The sequence below is a fragment of the Ptychodera flava genome, chromosome 22 (genome assembly GCF_041260155.1).
Source record: "Ptychodera flava strain L36383 chromosome 22, AS_Pfla_20210202, whole genome shotgun sequence".
In the NCBI taxonomy this organism is placed as follows: Eukaryota; Metazoa; Hemichordata; class Enteropneusta; family Ptychoderidae; genus Ptychodera; species Ptychodera flava.
Genome location: NC_091949.1, coordinates 19,125,127 through 19,148,594, shown reverse-complemented (window position 1 = coordinate 19,148,594; position 23,468 = coordinate 19,125,127). Strand labels below are relative to the sequence as shown.

General features: G+C 37.1%; 1 protein-coding gene across 1 annotated transcript in view; it reads right to left on the bottom strand.

Moving 5' to 3' along the window:
- Positions 1–23,468, bottom strand: part of LOC139122888 (extracellular matrix organizing protein FRAS1-like) — a 120,315-nt gene that overhangs the window by 70,888 nt on the left and 25,959 nt on the right. The window lies entirely within an intron of this gene.

The window sequence follows — 23,468 nt, the reverse complement described above, 5'->3', positions numbered from 1 at the left end:
TTATATCAGCAAGCAGCTGCAGCCCTTGTTATGAAATGACAGACTACAAACCTGTGATACATCTGACAGTCTATCTTCCTCTTTGCACAAGTATTTTGTGAAACAAAATGGCCGACATATCCAACTGGGATAGCAACAATTGCTTGAGATGCAGAATTATGACTTTTGCACAACATGACCTGACACACATATCAGAAAACAAAGTTAATATCATAAATTTATCTTCAGAATTTACCGCTTTACCATGTTTATATCCTTTTATTACGATCTATTAACTCTTTTTACCCACTTCCCACGATACAGGGCCCACTTCATCAAAGGAAATAATCCGCTTGTACAAAAAAATCTGGTTCTGAAAGGAATAATATGCTCCCTTACATTTTAAGGAGGAGATTCATTGTTCAGAGACAGAAACCTTGCAAGAAAGTCACTCTATGGTCACTATGCAGTTTTTGGATGCTTCTTTTCACACTTTTCAGACACAATTACCATCAAACACGCCCTTTATCAGTGGGAATAACTCTTATGAATGCGTCCTGCACAGACAGTATTCAGACTGAAACATCCTGTCAAATACACAGTGCACCAAAGCATTCGTTGTGAAGGAAAAAAAGGCAGTGGTTACAATGTACTTGCCGGGGTCTAGAACTGTACCTGGACTTATGGATGCCTGTTCCATTTCACTGTCAGTGCTGTTTACAAATCCTTCTTTTTCATTTCATCCTGATGAACACTGCTTAGACTACAAAATCCCCCTGATTTCTGGAGGTGGAACCATGCTACATATTAGTAATGCCTCTAAACTTGGATAGCGGTTCTCATTGAGCAACTGCCATGGGCACTTGATAGGGATCAAACTTTTATGAAGTTGTAAGAGCAAGGATTAACACAGAGACATGAGCCTTCTAAGATGTAAAGTCTCTGGGCTATTTGGGTGCAACCAACTTTCTTAGCATCGACCATTCACAACATTCAGCGTATCAATCCAGTGGTCAGAAGTCAGGGCCCACCAAGTCTTTTCTGCCAGGCCCTGTAAATTTGACATTCTGCTTGTCCCCAGGACCAGTGATTGCATTTGTAAAATCAAGGCTGTATGCAGGACAAGCAAAATACACTGGACTGCAGGACTAGCAAACTAGACTACAGGACTGTCAAACTAGACAGCAGGACTAGCAAACTGCAGTGAGACTGGCAAACCAGAAAATACCATTGGCAAACGAGACTGTAGGACTGGCTAACTAGAAAATACCATTGGCAAACGAGACTACAGGACTAGCAAACGAGACTGTAGGACTGGCAAACTTGACTGCAGGACAAGCAAACTGGACTGCAAGGCTGGAAAACAGATGGTACCACTGTCAAACTAGGCTGTAAGACTGGCACATAAGACTGTAGGACTGGCAAACTTGACTGCAGGACTGGCAAACTAGACTGCGGGACTAGCAAATTAGACAGCTAGGCTTGAAAACAGATGGTACCACTGTCAAACTAGGCTGTAAGACTGGCAAATGAGACTGTAGGACTGGCAAACTTGACTGCAGGACTGGCAAAATAGACTGCGGGACTAGCAAATTAGACAGCAGGACAGGTAAAGTAGACTGCAAGACCACCAAACCACACTTCAGGACTGGCAAATTAAACTTCACAACTGGGCAAACTTGACTGTACTGCACTGTGCAGAACCAGCAAACTAAATTGATGGATTTACACTGATGTCAGTCAATGACTACAAAGTACTAAATGAAATAGCTCACATATTCAACAGTATTTTCTTAAAAGAACTTGCTCGTCAATGGCTACAATTTACATTAATACAAGTCATCGTTGATGACACAGTCCCCACTTGTTAATGGGTACTTTGATTACATGTCCTCAGAGAGGATAGCGTCCTCTTCTTTAGGTCTGTGATAAAAATACTTTTGAATAAATTCGCTTGATACATGTCTGAGTTGTAGTTCAGGACATGAAAAAATCGTAATAAAATGGCCACATGTCGGCCATATTGGATCGTATCACAAAACAAATCGATGTGCATATGTATGACATAGGTCAATGTCCTTGTACCAAGTTTGAATAAAATCCGTTGAGATATGCCTGAGTTATGGCTCTGTACATGAAAAAATCGTAACAAAATGGCCGCACGGCAGCCATATTGGATCGTATCACATGAAAAATTGACGTGCATATCTATGACATTGGTCAATGTCCTTGTACCAACTTTGAATAAAATCAGTTGAAACATGCCTGAGTAATGGCTCTGTACATGAAAAAATCGTAATAAAATGGCCGCCTGGCGGCCATATTGAATCGTATCACAAAATAAATCGACGTGAATATGTATGACATAGGTCAATGTCCTTGTACAAAGTTTGAATAAAATCGTTGAGATATGCCTGAATTATGGCTCTGTACATGAAAAAATCGTAACAAAATGGCCGCCTGGCGGCCATATTGGATCGTATCACAAAACAAATTGATGTGCATATCTATGACATTGGTCAATGTCCTTGTACCAGCTTTGAATAAAATCAGTTGAAACATGTCTGAGTTATGGCTCTGTACATGAAAAAATCATAATAAAATGGCCGCCTGGCAGCCATATTGGATCGTATCAAAAAACAAATTGACGTGCATCTGTATGACATATGAAGTAATCCTTGTACCAAGTTTGAATGAAATCGCTCCAGGCATCTCTGAGATATCTGCGTGAACGGACGGACGCACGCACGGACGGACGCACGCACGCACGCACACACGCACGGACATGACCAAACCTATAAGTCCCCCCGGACGGTGTCCGTGGGGACTAATAATTGCATGTACCTCAGGCTTCAGTAAATGGAAGATGAAATGACATTTCATGCGATGAAATTTTGTATAGCTCCTGGAAACGTTTTGAAATACAGATGGGGCTGCTAGATGAATGGCACTCCCTGTGTACAATGATCCATACAGGTCCACATATGGCCTCCAAATGAATGCTGGTTCACATTGTAACATCACCATAGTTGATTGATGCTGGGTGCATGTCACGTATGTGTTAGGTTTGCAACTAATTGACCACCATGCTGGCACTGCTTCCGAGCAAATACTTTACAAGAATAAAAATTTCAGATGTTTAATCTCAGCAATGCATCTGTACATGAAATATATCTGAAGACGAAAAATAGCCACGCAAGTTCAAGCCCACTGACAGCTTTACAAAAATCAATTCTACAGATATTCTAGACATATATTTCTATTACAATTTTTTTTAAGGTAGAACATGCCTAAGGGACAGATATTCAGACTCTCAAACTTTTTAAATTCTTTTCTGATCTACCCCTTGTGAGCGCTTATTTTAAAGTGCTTGATGTAAGAAAAATTTTCAATGAAATTTAATGACGGTCTAACATTTTTTGAAATTGAAAATTTTGTTTTTCCATATATAGTTGCGGTAACAAAGGGATGGCGGCCACTTTGAATTTTAAGGATCGGGAAATTGTTTGTCTCTTTAGTACCAAAGTTTGCACAGTGACCCCTGATTTTTATTCTTGATTTGGTATGAGAATGGTTGAAAGTTTTATTGAGAAAACAGTTTTTAGTATTTCACTTTTGAGGTGCCAATTAAATACTGCTATGTTTTCACAGTGTCAGTCATTTTTCTGAAGCTTTAAGTCAGAACCACACTTACACCATAAACATCACAATGGTAAGACTTCACACTACAAGCCATACCATTACTGCTTTTCCCATACCACATTTTGTCCAGAAATTGATGAAAGTTTTGTTTCGTTTCTGTAACTGTATATGACGCAAAATATTGATACGTTGTTATCATGACACGTTTCAAAGCTCGAAATTCTTCGATGTAAAATTATCAGAGACAGAGGTGAGAAAGTTATTTATGCTTTGATGACTTTTCTCACCAATGAACATGCTACCACCCGATTGGAATTTGTTTTAACTTGTCACCGGTAATTAAGTTAACGTGCCATGAAATTTAATGACAAACTGGTCCATGAATTACAAGCAGACAACAGATGTTCCAGAACCCAGGTGTTGTTTTGACCTGCCGAGGTCAATTGGGAAGCCACTGATAGTTGTCAAGTTTACAAAGTGCAATGGTACCAATGTTCCTACCAAAGATATGGACAAGACATATATATATATATATATATATATATATATATATATATATATATATATGGTATGCTCCAATCTTCAGTTTTTGTTGTATGCCTTGTTTTCTAATTTAAACTTAACTAAAATACTGCAAAGTACACACAAGAAGTTCAAGAACATTTATGTAGCATATTGCAAAATGCATGGCAATGTGCTGTGCCAATGTCTATGTGCACAACTTTTAAGTATTTTTGTAGTACCTTTTTTTACTACATATGTGACTAGACTGACTGCCGAATATGGATCTCAATTTAGGGCACATTTCTGACAACCTGAGCAAATACATGTGCAGAGAGTGAGATGTATGTATCCTGGCAATCGTCCAAGGGGTCCCTTGAAACAGTCCAAAAGTGAGCAAGTTGTGGCAACTACAAAGGGTACCTCACTTGAGAAACAGTCAATGTTTCCATGCAGCATATTTCAGCGCACATAAAGTTTATTGTTGATAATAAACGTATAGTAATAGCACTTATTGCAGGTGATTCAATACTAACAGTAACATAAGCAGATCAGACACACGCCAAGTGAGCACATAACTGCTGACACTTATCATGTCGTCTGGGATTTTTCACACTTTGAAAAATTACCACTATCGGTCTATGACCGCCTCTGAGATAATTTGAAAATACCATCATCATAAAAGCAAATACTCAAGATATGAGCTGCAAATGTGAAGGTATGCCTAGTGGTGTCATCTGTCACCTTCTGTAAGGGGCTGTAGATAATTCAAATAGGCAGATGATAAGGGGAGAACCATCTGATTTCTGGGGAGGGGCGGGTGAATTTTTGGGAAAAAAACATTGTCGGCATGTGAAGAAGGAAAAAGAATTGATCCAGTAACATCTTAATGTCAAGTAATGATAGAAAATTGAAAAAAAATTGCTGCCACAGAAGCAGGGGAAAAAAATTGCTGCTATAACCATTTCCTCCACCCCCCCCCCCGAAATACAATGGTTCTCCCCTAAAGAAAACAAACTGCATTTAGGGAGGGTTAGCTCTAACGATTCTCATGCACAAATTTGCTATATGCCACGGTTACGCCATGACAACAATGTTTATCTGTGACACCTAATCACTGTTCAAAAGATTTTGTTTAGAAATGTTTGTCATCAAAATGCCTGTCCAAAAACTTATTTCAATAGTTTTAAAAAAGTCCACATCTTTGAAGTTTTGTTCTCCAATTTTTACACCTCAAAAGGTTTCATTTATGGGAGGCGTTTACCATCAAACGTTTTGAGTTACCTGTGCAATGAGCTTGCTTTTAATTATCCATGGTCTTGTGTGTGGCACAGAAGTAAACGACCAACAAATAATAAGCAAGTCTTTTCTGATACAGGAAGTGAAATACAAGTTGGTTGGCAATTAAAATTCTGTCACACATGGAAATTGTGACAAAAATAATTTACTATTTTTAACAAAAATAATTCAGTGAGAAGGTAAATTATTAAAAGACAAAAGTTCATCCACAAACTAAGTATAACATCAGAAGTTTTGTCACAAGCATTTAAAAACTTTGAATTCTTTCCATTGAGATTAAAACTATGGAATGCCAATGCCATCTTACAGCGGTTGATCAACTGAATAGGATTAATACAGGCAGATTAACAAACCTGCAGAAAGGGATCATCTTACGCATGTCTATTCAAAATGACTCAAAAGATGACAACCAGTTGTTTCAACAATTTTCTGTCAGAAATATTCCGTTCGGAAGAGACACCAGATCAGGTTAACAAAGAGTCAATTGGAAGACATCCAGATTAACTCAATGATGCTCCAGATGTATCCGGGCAACTGTGAACACATCGGACCGCTCATTAAGTCTAGATACTGGCCTAGTAATGGTGGAGTTACAGGTCACTTTATTTCTAATTATTCTCAAGACTGCTCCTTCAATCAAAGAGTTGGTTGTGAAATAAATATGTGTGTCTGTGGCGACCGCTGCATTAAACAAACAGACTGTTTCCTCTTCACTATAGCTATTTGATCCTAGACCCAGTAGTGTGTCCACTCCACATCAATGTACCAGAAGCGTAACATGTCAAAACGCATTACAAATATAGCTGCCTAAGTATTGTTCAGCAAGTAAAATGATGTTTGGATTATATACATTTGCATCTCAAATGTTCTATGTGAGGGAAAGTACAAAGAATGTTTCCACAAGTTTCAAGTGTACGGGGACAGATATTCAGCCATTCAACCTTTTCCACTACATTTATGGTCTGCTGCTTGATGGGGCTAATTTGAAAGCTCTTGGAGTATAGAACACTTTTTATAGTCTTAGTTTTTTGAATATCAAAAATTTATTTTTCTCCATAGAGTTAACAAAAGGATGGCGGCCATTTTGAATTTCAAATAAGAGCTATGTCTATGTCTTTTTCTCTTTTCAACTTTTGGTCTGGAAAAATACTGCTAAACAAATTCAAAGACTAGTATGCCCTGTTTTGCAAATCAAAATGTTCTCTCATCACTCACCTTCCAAGCATCATTGAATCTTATATCAAACATATGGGGCTTTAAATAGATTTTCATAGTAACAATACTCATGACTTGAAGTTTACAGATAAATATGGCTCAAAGCAGCTGGTAGAATCCCTAAAATTCTGGTACATTTCCACTGACTGTTCAATATGGAGGAAATTTTTTTCAATCCATCTTTAAACATTTATGTCACAAAGAGTTCTGGTTTCATTTATAGTACACTTGAAGTGAGTGATTGACCAGTTGAGTGACACGGAAGGATATGATGAACATAACTTCCAAGTTCCAATCAGCTTCTTCAAATATCTTTTACTGGTTCAGTCTCTGCTATCTCAGTTATTGAAAGCTTTTTAACTACAATACCGTGTACTAGGCCTGTTTATTTGCATCAGCCATAAACTGCTGTTGTGATTACAGACTTGCGAGACAATCTCATGCCACCACAAAATTCAAATAAAATGATTGCATTTTGCAAATATGGGGAACAATGTAGAAACTTTCCTTTGATATGATGACAGTGAATGTCTGGTATCAGCTTCACAGAAATATATTTTACTGCTGTCTACACTAGATACAGCTAAAGACAAAACAAACAGTGCAGTTCCTTTATCAATTGTAAACATATTTCAGTAAATATTGGCTATCTTTTACCAGGTATACTTTATTGATCAACATTTGCAACCCTTATGTCATGTTTTTATTCTTACTATATGCAGTCCCATACATACTTGACTTATACATTTATGCAATCCTACCAAACTAGCCTGTTCAAGACTAATATAATATTTATATACTAGCAGATGAAACTGCAAAGTCATTCTACACTGTAGATTATGATTCAAGAAATATTATTTTTAAGAATTTTTTTTCCATATATGATAGCAGAAGAGAATTGTAAAAGTTTGAGAGTCTGAATATCTGTCTTACAGGTGCATTCTACCTTAAGAACAATCACGGTACAAAATTCTCATCGACAGAATAGCTGCCACTGAAATTTTCAACTCACACAAGACAGCATTTACGTACCGAAAAATCCTAAGACACAATTTGAAACTTTCCTTGTGATTATGTGTTCAATATGCATACTCTGTTCTGCAAAGGAACCGCAAATACAATCAAACACTGTTTACTTTGGTGTCTACTAGTCACATGGCTTCTTCTGGAAAAGTTGGTTTCTGAAAGTCACCAATTACGAGAGAGAAATGGCTTTCTGGTGGAAACACGATAGGTATAAGTATCTGTCCAGAAGATTAGTCTGAACAAAAGATACATTTAACATCACACGATAACATTCTCTCTCCTCAAAAGTTTTGTTTGTCTTGGCTATCATCTTGGTTATCGTCTAGGCGAGGTCTTTACATGCAACAAGTCCGTGCCATTTCCTGTCCATATTAAAACTCTGCTCCAGGGAATAACACAGACATACCTATAACGATACATTAACCACAAGCAAGGAGAGATTGTAGCTTTAATCTGTTGCACTTAGGCAAAACCCACAAACTAGGCCAATTTTCGATTGGTGGTTTAGAGAGGGACTGTACAACTCACATGGCAACACTGTAAAGAGAAATACTAATTGGCTGATTTCCTATTTGGATTTGGAGATGTGGGATGGTCTGACACCTTTATACTATTACAGAAATCACATATCACAATGGCCGAAGTTGAAGAAAATTTACAGTCATTGTTCTTACTTTGTCTATACAGTAACAATTTATATTCATCTGAAGGCAGGATTAGCAATGAAATCAATCAAAAGACATTCATAGCAATTTTCATTGTTGCTTCATAATTCAAAATATACATTCACTACACATGTAATATACATTGAATATACATATTACATATTATGCCAGCTTAACGAAGGTTATGAATATAAATTTGTTCGTATTTTAGACAATTTAAGAATTTTTTCCTTTGACACAAACAGAACTGCGGCATAATCTTCCTAATCATTCTATGGTATAATTAGAAACCCCTTTCAGATGGAATTAGGGATTACTCAGATGTTCTATGCATGGTGATTTGTTGAACAAAGCTATATTCAATGTTTGATTTCAAATCCCCAAGCCTGAACATATCTTTTTTCGGTGTGATTCTTTCAAAGGTGGTTTCACCACCGATGTAAAAATTTTTACATCAATCCCAACAGAAATGTGGGAGCTTGCATATATACTTTGATTGGGTATTCAAAAATTTACCAGCCTGTTGAGTTTACCAACATATATATAACAATTTGAAGAATTCTTGAGTTCTTAGATTACTCTGTAAAACCGATCTGTGTGTTGAAAAATGTAACATATACCCAGGGTCTCCTTACTTGTAGTTTGCACAACTTTTCATTGCGATGTTCAAAGATACATATGTTCACTTTACTGAACAAAATGCCAATGAGTCTCAAAGAAGTTGCTACCTATGGCAATCTCTGGAAATCATTCCTGTGAATTTCTTTGCTTTTTTACTCTTGCTTGAACTTGCTGTTTTTATCACCTGCAAGTGACAACTGAGGGTAAAAAGTTTCAAATAATTGCTCCATACACACAAATTATTACCTTTGACAGTGCGTTCTTGACAGTTACACTGTCAATGCATAGCAGCTCATCGTATCCAGGCTTACATCAACAGTGAGCTATTACATACATCATATCAGACATGTGTTCTTTTATTTTTGAATCCTTGTACAATAACTGCTCTGGACATTCATTGACTTTGTTTGCATGCTGATGAATAACAACAAATACAACAAATAGTTTTGATTGTTTTTATCAAGAGCCCTGGATTCCAATAAATTTTTAAATTTCTTTTTCCAACTTTTCTATAGACCATTTAATTTGAACTGAATTACATATTATGTAATCAAAAGTGTCCTGTCCCACAAGGACAAAATAGCTATGGTTATTGTGGTTGATTAGTCGTAATTAGCAGCTAATGAACTCAGGTATAATGCATTGTTTGTTTGTTTGTTCATTTGTTTGTTTGCTTTAAGGACAGTACAACAGTTAAAAATGTTTCTCTTGATGCAATACAAATTAACATGGTCCAGACAACAGCTTTGCATAAAGTTAACTTTAATAAAGGGCACAATATCACTACATCTCTGTGAATGGTTTCTGGGGGAATGAATTACAGTGGCACAGTACATTGATACGTCTGATTCTGACTCCTAGAGCTGAAAAAACTCCTGGGGCCAGTACCAATCAAGACAACACAGCTCTCTAATTGATCTTTTTTTTTCTGAACTTACTTTCTTATCATTACACATGTCTGTTTCATGTCTACAAGACGACAAGATTATCCAAAGTTGTTCAGAGATAACCTGGTGTTCTCCTGGGTATCAGCAGCTTTGATACAATAGCAATGTCATCGGGAAAAGCCCCCAGTTTCTTTATCGCTTTTCTTGCGTAACCTTTTTATGTAACTACAGAATGTCAATACAACTGTACTGCAATTCTCATTCTATTGTCTTAATGCAACAAGTCATAGCTCATTGTGTAGCTCCCTCTACAATGCAGCTTTTCCAGGTCAGCTTCCCATCTGAAGGTCGTTCAAAAATAAAAATGCCGGTCAACTGAGAGAAAAGTGCTCAGATGGAAAGTGCTTGAACAAAAAATATACAATGCGGTCATCATAAAGTGGATATACAACCCTTGAAACAAACTAAAACATCTGATCGGCAAAATGCGTTGACTACAATTTTTGTATTCATTGTTTGTGTTTTCAATCCATGATCGATCCCGTTGACCTGGTGGCCGCCTAACAAAAAGAGATCTCAGTCATTACAAAGGAAAGACAAATGCATAAACCTTTAAAGACAACACATTCAACACTGACCTGCTCTGTACAATGCAATCCAGTGTGATGAATACGCACACAATGTGTTTAAACACAGCCCCTTTCTCCCCTATCTCCTATATAAAGGTCCAACTTTGCAGGAGAGAAACTATGAGACCATACCAAAGAATGGTGAATGACAGGTGTCACAGGTTGTATTAGTCATAATACTTTTTGGCCATTTGCAAGACACCATACTTTCAAGCTATGGGTGTATTGCCCCTGAGAAAACAGAGGTGTCAACTACCCTGAACTGCCATTGTAAAAATTCAGCAAGTACTTCTTTTAAGAAGCAAAGACTTTGAAGGCCACAGAGCATGGAATCTCTTCACATATATGTACACATGTATACACCTTGAAAACTGTACAGAACAAAATGGTAGGGTCAAAGTTGACAGAGCTGTTCCTTTACCTAGTCCTGTCTCGCCTCCCTGAACCCCAAAACTTTCAATGTCAACAAAAAGTGCTTTATATCTTCCACACTCGTTCTGGCTGGCTGGTTCCAAAATGGAACAAAATAACCAAGCACACAAAGCGGAAAGAAAAACTCTGAACAGTTGATTTAAAACCAATTTCTAGTCTTATTTTCTTGATTTTATGATCACATAGGACCACTGAAGTTTCCAACAGATAGTCCAGCCTGACGCCGAAAATCAACTATTTGACATATTCAGGTTAAAACCAGACACTGGAGGAAACCATCCCTTGATAATACTAAGATTCCACACCTAAATACAGTTCAAAGGTCATAGCTCCGTAATCAGCTTCAGTCAAAAGAACCTGTCACACTGTTATCTTCATCAGCAATCCCGGAGGAATCCCTTTGGGTACTTCAAAAGTGAATTTCTTTTCCAGTGTCTTTCGTTTACCAGACTGTGTTTCAGTCCATGATTTTCAAACCTTCTATGAATGGAAACTCACACAAAGGTCCTTGAGGCTGGGCTGGTTGTAGTTTGACTTTTACACTGTTCCTTTCAGCATCGTCTTGAATGATCATACCCACATTAATGTCTACATACATCTTCCAGCAAACAACAACGCCGCTCAATACCTAAAACTAAAGTTCTCACGTCTCATTTTATGTTGGCATGGTCTGAATACGGCAATGTTCTGACAGATATCTGCAAGCCACATTAATTTATGCAAATTCTTTGTCGTCTAGTTTCTACAACTTTCACATGCAGATACTAACGTGGGCAGGGATTGATCAAACTTGACACAAGAAAGTTATAATTCTCAGTGAAGTTTACTGACAATCTGTCTGTTAGCTATGCTGCAGAGTTCAGTCATCAACAAACTGTGGTATTTGCATCTGTGCATGTCTACCTTCATAAAATACCTTGGTAGAAAAACTTTAATCTCAATCTAGCAGATGTATCTTTTATTATGTAGTAATACATATATACATAATGGTCTGGGGACCTGCTGTATGCAGTTTCTTTTACAGTTCCTACATATGTGCAAACATCAAATAATCCACATCAAAATCAGGTCTTGTTAACGTGAAATGTTATTCTTCTCATCTTCTTGTCAAAGTAAAATATCATTCCTTGGGTCTGGTGACTTCAAGTGGTAACCTCACCAAAAGATTTCACGAGTGTGCACAGAAAATCACCACAGATGTGTTGTATGTAAGGCTGTGCTGAGCAAGTTGTAAGGCTGTGCTTTTTCAAGTGATTATCAAAGTTGATGAATTTGGAGGAAAACTGGATGACCGCACAGTTCCACAGGACATCCTCTGTGATACTGGAATATGTATACTCTGACTGAGATGGAATAAAGCTCTGCATGTACCATAGGCAACTGTCAATTGTACCATTGAATGACTTTGTGCAAAACAAATTGGTTTTCCCTGGCGAAAACTTGGACAGTTTTAAATTTCTTTCAATGCCAAGGTTTCCTGTTCGAAATGACACAATCTTTGTCATGCTATGGCCTTCACATGGATAGCTTACCTGTTGTATCATAGCATAACATTCCTGTGGTTTTGTTGTTTCCGATTCAATCACAACGAAAGGAACCTGCAAAGCATTGCTTTGTATGTCCACTTTACTTTATTGGAAACTCAAGCGGGACCCCTTTACCCATATTACAGTACATACAAACATAAATACATGTACACTTGTAGCTTCAAAATTTGATTGTATTTGACTTTGACTTTCCCATGGCCTACTTAACTTCTACTGCTGGGATAGATTGCGCATTAACATTCCTCTTGAGACTATGTGACACTGAACTTGACAAACAACATTGAATGAGAACTGTTCCACATACCAGGACCTGACACGCTTTGGTGAATGCAGACACAGGTGCATTGTGGGTAACTTGACCCTCTGGTCATCTGCCAGGGTTATTTCCCTAATAAGCTGATTGTAGCAGGGTTTTGTACCGGCTTTTCATTGAATTAAGCTTCAAACACAGCAAACAAAATCATTCTGCCTGAGTAAATAGCGCATCCTTTTGTGGTGAATGCAAAACTCAACCTTTATACAGTCCCGGTATGTAAACCTGCCAACGGGTCAAACCCACCTACAGCGCCGAAAACAAATTTTTTCACAAAATATTGCTTTGGACATCTAGAAAGTGACGCAAGGGTGTGTGGTCATATCGAATTGTAATTGAGATATAATAATTGCCTATTTTACTAAATCTGTACTTTGAAAATCTGACCACCAGGTAAATCACACAAACCTGAAAACTTAATTCTCTAAGTGAAATGCAGATTTTTGACCAACAAGTGACTGTACACGAAATTATCTTCAGCTTTGTCAACTGGAGGTCAACAAGTCTTTTAACTACGGGCAATAATTCAATAATTCAACTGAAGAAAAATTCATTCATGTATAAACTCTGAAGTAAGGTCACATTATAATTACTTCATAGCGAGAACCTGACTTCAATACATTGTATGAAATCAATCTATCAATAAAACCTGACAAAATTGTTTTTACATGTGTTACACAGAGATGTCCATTGTGCGATACTCTAAAGATTTGAGTGTGGCATCCCTTGCTACAACAACCTATTTGTCACTGTCCTCGGCAACCAACATCTCACATAGAATTGCTCTCAATCCTACAAATAAATATGAACCAAACAAACTTGTGACAAACCAGTGCTTTCTGATAAGACTGGGGTGAATATAAGAATGTTTTAGTTTGTACTTAATGTGAGATTTGTGAAGGAAGATGCCATCCTTGACACTGATTACTATGTGTTCACCCAAGTTCATTATCTCCACTGTATTCATGGTAATGTGAGTTAGCCTTCATGCATACACTGGGTACATTGTACTTTCATAATCCTCCTTAGCAAAGCCATGGTCAGCTTGACAAACAACTTTCACTGCAGATTTCTTTTGAATTTAACACCATGACCTTGTGATCAATTGGGTGGTTGTACACCGGTGATAAACCCTAGTCCATGCTATGCATGCACTGAATGGTTGAACTTGAAGGTTTGCACCAGCTTTGAGGAAAGAAATGTAAAGAATGGTTTGTTCAAGGATTCATATGTGAGAGAGACTGGTGTTAGCGTAGGTGTGTACCATAAAGTGCTAGCTGCTCTTGAATGCCACAGATGTGAACAAAAAAATTTCAAAAAAAGAAAAAGTGGAAGTGAGACACTCCCGCTACCAGAAAACGAAGAGGGATTGATGTGGAAAATTAAACCACAATGACAATGCAGCCACGCTCCTGTTTATCTTGCAGCATCAAAACTTTTAATATGAAATCAAAGTTCTTGCACATTACCAGCCTGTGACCATAACATATTCCCTTTTGGAATACAGTGACATCACTGAGTATTTGAGACCCCAGTGTAAAAAAGCCAAATATGACCGAAACAGATAGTTAAAAATAGTGACAATGTCACTGGTCGCTCCCATATAGTTATCAAAACAAGCTAAAATCAAGCTAAAAGATTTTTTTATCACAATTAGAAACAATTCCCCCAATAAAATAAAATTATGCAAATTTCACCAGAATTTGATCAAATCTTACTGACGTCACCCGTAAAAACCTCTACACTAAGTTTCAACTCAATCGGACGTGTGGTTTGACCAAAAACGGCAAAAACTGACCCAAAAATACAAAAATTGAAGATTTCATCAAATTTCACTATATCACACTAAGAGAACCCCCAGGAACCTGTATACCAAATATCAAAGGCATCAGACAAGTAGTTTTTGAGAAACACATTTTTTGACCAAAAATGGCAAAAATTGCACAAAAAATACAAAATTGCAGATTTCATCATATATTCCGTATATCATATTCAGTTTATCTGTAGGAACCTGTATACCAAATATCAAAGCTGTCAGACGAGCGGTTTTGAATGAAATAAATTTTTGACCAAAAATGACAAAAAAATTCCTTAAAAATACAGATTTGCTTATTTCATCACAATTTGAACAAATCCAAGTTGGGCTATCCCTAGGGACCTGTATACCAAATATCAAAGCTGTCAGACAAGCGCTTTTGATGAAATAAATTTTTGACCAAAAATGACAAAAAAATTCCTTAAAAATACAGATTTGCTTATTTCATCACAATTTGAACAAATCCAAGTTGGGTTATCCCTAGGGACCTGTATACCAAATATCAAAGCTGTCAGACAAGCGCTTTTGATGAAATAAATTTTTGACCAAAAATGACAAAAAAATTCCTTAAAAATACAGATTTGCTTATTTCATCACAATTTGAACAAATCCAAGTTGGGTTATCCCTAGGGACCTGTATACCAAATATCAAAGCTGTCAGACAAGCGCTTTTGATGAAATAAATTTTTGACCAAAAATGACAAAAAAATTCCTTAAAAATACAGATTTGCATATTTCATCACAATTTGAAGAAATCCAAGTTGGGTTATCCCTAGAGACCTGTATACCAAATATCAAAGCTGTCTGACCAGCGGTTGAGATTTTTTACCAAAAACGCCTTTTTTGGCACTAATTTGCATATTTTTGGCAATGACAACTTCATTTGAACAAAATCTCATCTACAGCCCATCATCCATGTACACACCAAATATCAAGATGAAATATGCAGCGGTTTTGGAGTTTTGATGTTGACGGACAGACATACAGACATACAGACATACAGACATACAGACATACAGACGTACAGACATACAGACATACAGACATACATACATACAGACATTTCCCTAGCCTATAAGAATAGCTTCCATTGCCATATATACATATGGCTATGGGAGCTAAAAACTACTGTATTAGCTGACCTATAGCTTCAGTAACTGCAGCTTGTCTTGACCTTTGACCTTCTCCTACTGGTATCCCCATTGAACAGCCACACTAATGCGGTGTCATCAAGCAACTTTTGACCTCTGCATAGCGATTTATGGTAATTATCATCCCAGCAGTTGACGCATTTAGAATAATTGTATGAAAGAATGTTGTGCCTAACATTCCAATATTAGTCTCTACTGATCTTGAATGATCATAAAGCATAGTTCATCGCTCCAATCATGCGAACTTGGTACGATCCTTATTGGCTTCCGTGGTGGAGATGATCCTTTAGTCATGATCGGAGGGATGATGCTAAGTCTAGATTAATTTACAGTAATGTGTAGAAGTTTGGAGAATGATTCAAATAATGGAAAAACTGACAGAAATTATTTGTCTATGAAATTAACTTTGATTGGTGATCACTTTTATTTCCGACATGATCCTTTGATTAATCCTTTAAATCATTTCAGGAAAACCGTTCGCATTTACACTGCAAAGTCACTTTTTCAAACAAAGAATTTGAGCTGACAAAAGGGCTGGGCAATCAGAATTGCCATCAACTCTGGTAATACTCAAATTAACAAGAGAGTCGGTTCTTTCATTGATTTGCGACACTAGGAGAAGAAATCAAATTATTATGAGCATCAAAAAAAACTAAAACAAAGGAATAATGCCACATGATACCAGCCATTCTGCCAATAATTTACACATAAAACTTTGAATTTCATGAAAAAGCTACTCAAATCAGAAAGAATCATTCCATGCAAACTAAATGTGAGCCTGCGATTTTACTCCACAGATCTAGCAGAACCTTACGTTTGAGAACATTGTGCCAAAAGAAAAGCCCTCTTCTTGAATTTCTGAATTCAGAGAAATATCCAACAAAAGAAGCTTTACCAGGAAGGGTAGAAAAAGATTTATCAAAAGCACAGTTCAGGTACGTTGAATAGATTTCCCAACAAATTAACTGAACAGACAGTATACAGTAGTTTTCTAAACTTTAAACTCTTCTGAGCGTTTCTTTCCAGTATTACATGAACACAAACCGCACTGCTTTGTTGAATTTTTTCATGTATAGTCACAACGTAATAGACACAGAGGTTTGCATGGAGGTCTATTTATAAGTGAAGTCTGGTCTGGTCTTTTCATTTCCGGTGAGAAGGACAAAAGGCCCCTTCTTCTGCAGGTACTTTGAAAAAGACCATAACTAGCAAGATAGCTTAGATACTGATGATCATGGGAACCCTGCTTGAAGAACAACGTGAAAGAGCTGCTTTAATGGTGTTACTGGTCTTTGAGCCAATACAAGTGGCACTCATCACAACACATTTTCCCACTTTGATGAGATTTTCCCAGCCTAAAGCCCCCCTCTCTCTCTCACATCTGTGTTGATTTTCTGTGCACGCTCATGAAATCTTGTAGTGAGGTTACAAGTTCAACACACATTCAAGTCTGAACATTAACACACCATAAAATTGCCGAGCCATTCTACTATGGGCCATGCAAGAATTTCTTAACTTCACAAACAAGGTTTTCTCAGCTACATGCTAATGGCCATTGTTTTATGCTAGTGTATTTGCTAGTGTATTTTGAGGTTGACGTTTCATTTTATGTTACCTTGACACACAAGTTTGTTTTCATTCACTGACAAAGCTTTGGTGATTTCTTGAATTGATGTAATTTGTAAATCCAATAATGGGGCTAGTTTTGTCTATGCTGGTGTTATAAAATGATGAGCATAAATAAACTTCTGCACAACCTTATGTACTGCACCTGAATTTTATTGTAGCAATATATTGATGGCGAATATACAGCTATCTGATCGGTTGTAAAGTGGATGTAGCAGTGCTATATCCCCGATATAGCAAAGTTGGTATGCATTCAAGCTCTAGGTATAAAGAAAAATCCATTTTATGGTGAGGTTTCACAACAGGATTCCAATATACTGTTATAATACAAGAGCAGTACACCGCCTTAGCAACGCATATACTACTCAGTTTTGACCAGTTCACTAATTGTATGCACTAACTATCATCGCTTATGCATACATGTGTGATGAAATTTCAGAATCTACCTATAGTGTGATATACCCATCGATGGAGGGGGGGGGGGGGGTATTGCTCAATTATTCAACTGTAATGTACATGGACAGACATCAAATGGCAAGACACCCATTTGAGTGTGAAAGAGCATCTTGAAAGTCTTGCTACAATTTAGCAAGTCCTGCTGGTGCCTTGCAAGGCAAGACTTGCAAATCCTATCTCTGTAAAACATATCTATTTCACAGACCATAAACCAATAAATCTCAATTTCCCATGTTTATCTTTCACTCATGAAATTTTCTCAAAAAATACAAATGGAAGTAATTAAGTCTCACCTTAATTATACTCGCTGAAAAAAGTTGAACAGTAATGACCCAGATACGAGTTCATCAGGGAAAACACTTACTTAATGTGTCAAAGGTCACAATGACAACAAAACAGAGTACTCGGTCGATCAATCTTCAGTACCCAGCCAGTACGAGTATACAGACTTCAGAGTTACTTTAAACATTCCCTTTAGTTGTTGCACAATGAGCTTTCGGCTGCCGATAAAAGAACACTTCCCTGTACAATATGGGGTGTAGTGTTACAGGACAACAAGTTGATTTAGCCTGGCGATTCATCGAAGAAAGGAAATAAGAGATTTGTCTGTTGTAATACAGAAAGGGATAATACGCGGCATGTTAAAATCATAGGTTCATCTCGCTGTACTACAATCTTTTACCTCGGCGGTGCAAATTCCCCATAAAGCACTCTTTTGGTATCACTTTCTTGGGAAAATACACAGCTGGCTATTAACAAGGCTTGCAGTAACTTCCAGAAGTGTCTGAAACCCTTCCCTTGATTTCAGGGATCCACCGGGCCTGGATTTTGAGCTTTACAATTTACAGAAGCTGAGAATCTGAGTATACACATAGTTTCCTAACTAAAACCACAACAAGTCTAAAAATACCGTCAATGACGCTGTACCTTCTCTAATGTGTGGCCAGGTCAGGTAATTGGTTGTTGGCATGGAGTTGTTGGTAAATAGTTGATGATGTAGGGGCATGAGGTGGGATATGGACCCAAAGAACCCAAAAGATGATTAAATACATCAACCAAAAAAATTCTAAGGTACAGTATAAAACTGCCTAAAGATAGTTCAATGTGGAAAAAAGTTAAACAATTCAGAAATAAGAATTAACAGTCAAAATAGTAATGACGCACTTCCTTACTGACCTGAGTGCATGTGAAATACACAACCTGGCATCTGTAAATTAAATGTATACCAAGTGATCATTTCCAGTCACTTTTAACTGTTTTTAATGGATTTTCCAAAGAGTCCTGTGGAAATGATGAAAAACGCCTATCTGGTCTTGTATTTGTATAACCTCATGGCTGATAATTGTCATAGTATTGAAAAAAAATTGAAAGTGAAGAAATTACTGTTTTTAATAGGCATATTTTCCTTGAAATACATGACCGTGTAAAGAATATATGCTAAAAGTGTTTAAGAGTAAATTTCTTTTCAAAAAATAATTTAATTTGTGACCAAAGGATTTTTATTCTTTGAGTTTACAAATTCAAACATTGCAATTTGTTCAATCATCTTGTGCAGTGCAAAATTTATAAAATGACTGAAAAACAAAAAAAAAATGGCAGAATTACAGTCTTTGTGATGTAAAATTATGGGTTGACATCACGATAACTGTTAATCTGTTTGAAGTACTAATATACTATAATTTAAAAAAGAAAAATTCATGCAGAGAAACGGTAAAATATATTGTCAGCAATGTAGTGTTAATTTGACTTTACATCAAAATATGCCTTTGCTGGATACCAAATATATAGGGCGAAATATCAGCCATGTTCAGCAAAATCCACACAACAGCATTGATCCTTTTCTAATTTGATTTGATTTGCTTATGTTATCCTTGTATGACAGTCAGTACAATATGGAACTTTAACACAACACAGTGAATAAGTATGCTGTAAATGAAATGGTGTGGCTGTATCCACATGCAGCAATAGGAGTGCCTTTGTCTCTCACCCCTCATTTCCAACCTGTCCCATCCCTGAAAAAATAGTTTGGTCTTATATTTATAATGTTAATAATTTCTGTATTTGTTAAATGTGCGCATCTCAAAAACTTTTGATCATAAACATTTTCATTGTTTTTTATAGCTGACCAATCAGTTAACCTGTTTATTTTGAATATTTGCGCATTTTTCTCAGTATTTGACATTTTCTGAATACCTTCTTATTCAGTTTGTCATTTTCTAAAAGTTTAAATGCTCCATTGTGTGGTCAAGCTTTCCACAAGCATCAAATGTGGTACTTCATATAGGAGGGTCTGCCTCTAGAGGGCGGGCATCATGAACACTCCTGTTTGTTGGTTATCCTCCACGTAAACTTCTGATTGTACTGTAAACATTGAACATGGCCTACGTCCGATTTTCCTGTCTAAAACTTTCACTCATTTTCGTTCATATGACTCTGAAACTCCAGGAAACGATTGGGAAGAAAGGGTTATCTTGAAATATTGAGGTACTCGCCGATATTTTGCAAAATTAAATGAGAAAAAATGCAAGGAAAATGCCGACAGGCTTACACAATGACAGTTTTCAGACTCGGAGGCATATGATCATCTCTGCAGATTATGCAACAGGCCCAGATCACGTGAGGCCATGAGGGGATATCCACGCAACTCAGTACCAAACACTAGCGCTCACAGAGTGAGCAAACACAAAGTGAGTACCCTAACGTCAGCTCAGTAGTCTGTAATAGATTGTAGTCAACTAAGAAACCTTGGAGAAAGGCTTAACACTGTGGCTATGCCGCTAAGTCCCTTTTGATTTTTGTCATAGCTCAAAATCGTTCTCCCACACCTCAACCTGAGCCATGAACACCCCCACCAGTTTATGATATGACCCATCACAATGGCATGACATCAACGGATCTTGACAGACGGAAGTCTTGACAGACGGAAGTTCTTGACAGCAGCATATTGGTTTTCAACTCTAATACCTTCTCTGTCTATAAATAGACACGAGAAGGTAAAAATTTGAATTTTTGAATGACAATTATATCTATTCTATACGGCCGCCATTACTGATATAGTATTCCAGATCCCTTCTTTCAGGGGCTTCAATTCCGTGGAGCCATATTGATGGCCATATCATAAAATCTGGAATGAAATACCATAATGGAATTATTCCAAACTGGGAATTTCTAATTTCAGTTTTTTAATCTACAACCATATAAGACAGAATTTCAAATTTGAAACAGGTCAGCCTGGAAATATATTCTATTCTTGATTTTATCATATGCTATATATATAGAAACAAGTGATTGTTTGGATGCAAATATGAGTAAACTACTTGCAGAATTATTTTTTGCAATTTTGAGAAATTTCGAGTGTGATTTTACGAAAGACCATGACACTCATTGCATGTACCATTCAGTTTCAACTACCCTGTGACTGATATTGTCACTCCTTGGAGACATTTAACTGAGCTTTTTGGCAAGAACATCGGGTTCAGAGAAAGCCAATAAAACGAATACCTCACAAAGACATTTTCATGATATTTACACAGGAGGGTGAACAGGAAATATAAGTTATCACTCATACAGTAACTCCTCCTGGTATGTGCCTCTGTTCCTTTGTGTTTTTGGTCACTTTTAACCCTGGGTTGGGGTGGTTTGTTCACTGCATTTACTGTGAAAAAAATTATCAAACTTTCCTAAGCTAAACAAAAGTTGGAGCGAGGGAAGGTATCGATTTGTAAAAGCTACAGAGTCGAGAGCGTTTCCAGACAAATGACAGAAATCCGCGGGCAGATGAGTAAACTTTGACCCGACGGCAATTTATTTCTTTCAGAATGGCAATACAGAGGTATGCATCCAGCTGTCTGTGTTATGATTGAGAAGAATTTGACCACAGCATTTACGGCCGAGTTCCCAGCTGAATATAAATTGAGTAGATCTCAGTGAAGGCCGATGATTGCTGATTGATCTTTATCCTTTTGTCCTTGAACTTGCAAATCCCTGAGTATCACAACAGAAATATTGGTATTGACCTAAATACTTAGCAGCAAAATTGCCTATTGGAGGGGTTTATGGACTGCACAGGGCATTGTAAATATTTACAAACCGATGAGGTAGGACAGTGGTGCAGGGTTCTACCAAAGTGAATAAGGTCAATGGTTTGTGGAGGATATAGGTGTCACCATCAGGGTTGTCTAGAGTGGTTCCTGGGCAAAAAAAAATACTGTTTAAAATTAGTCCAAACTACCACTTCCCACTGCTTTTTTTCACTTTCCGTCTGGCTGAGAATTTTACAGCAATATATTGTTCCGTCACCTTCAAATCAATACCAAAGATATTTTTACCCTCAACGAAGGACTTTGGTAGTTCTCATCGCATGAAGCAAATTTCTGGACAAGAACAGGGATCAAATAAATGAAATCACAACGAAGTTTGCTCATGCAGATATTTTTCCCATTTTCTTTTAACTTGTGATCGGTGAGGCATGCCTGATTTGGTCATTCATTTCACCCTTTGCGCTTCCTTATGGTGACAAAGACCACCAATTAAACTAGAAAAGTTCCCCCAAATTTAATGAAAAAATAATACTTTCAACAAGTGACCATTGATAGCTTGCTTCTGTTATTATACATGCTAGATTTAGAAATATAATAAGGATTTAAAAATATGATAAGGCTGAAGACTTAAATATAATTTGTAGACTTTTATTTAACTTTCAGATATTTTTCTTTGAAATTTACTGAGAGTAATCTCATTGGAACACAGAAAATTTTTTACTAAAGATGAATACCCAAGATGATTTCCTGCTTTTTATAAATGCCTCTGACAAAGAACTTGAACACCAAGGAGGAGGGGTCAACATTTATATTCTCTCAAGAACTAGACACGCTAGTGAAATTCAGAGATTCCAGCAAACTCATGTACATGTATATCTGCCCTACATGTTTAGAGTGCTTATCTTGATTTCACCATATATCACCCCACTGCCCTATGTAAAGGTCCGCTTGCCCCCTTGAAGACAATGGGAACGTACCATTGGTTTGTCACTGAAAGGATAATTACACGATTGGTAGCTTCCCTTTCTATTCACAAGGCAGAGAACACAAAAGTAGTTAATCCTCTTAGTGTCTCGTCACATCAGGTTTCAAGTATGAAAATCACCAATCAAGTGATAAGTTTTGGCTCTCTGAGCAAACTTGTGAAAAATGTCCCATTCACACTTGTTAATGGCCTGTTTTCATGTACAGATATGAAAAGCGTCAACGATTTTGATAAGGATTTAATCTTTGACAGTTAGTGATAAATTTTCTTGTCAGAACAGCTGGAGAGATAAGATGCAAAGGACATAATTGCTCTATTATTCCAAGAGGCTTTCCTGTGTAAACAGTCTTAGCTAATTATGAGGGCCAATAGTCAAAATGAAAGTGGGTCCATAATTGGTGGATGGCAGCAATCAGCAACCAATGGGAGAATTTGTACCTGAAGTTTATGAGTATATGACCATACCTGAAACCCATGGTGATAAAACAATCACCATTACATAAGATAGCTGGCATAATATTTGCAGCAAAACAAACTTATTGGGTTGATAGAACAGTGTGAGAGTTACAAGAGTTATAATGGGACAAAAGTTTACCAATCTTAGAGGTACAATATGATATTATATCCACTATCTTGTC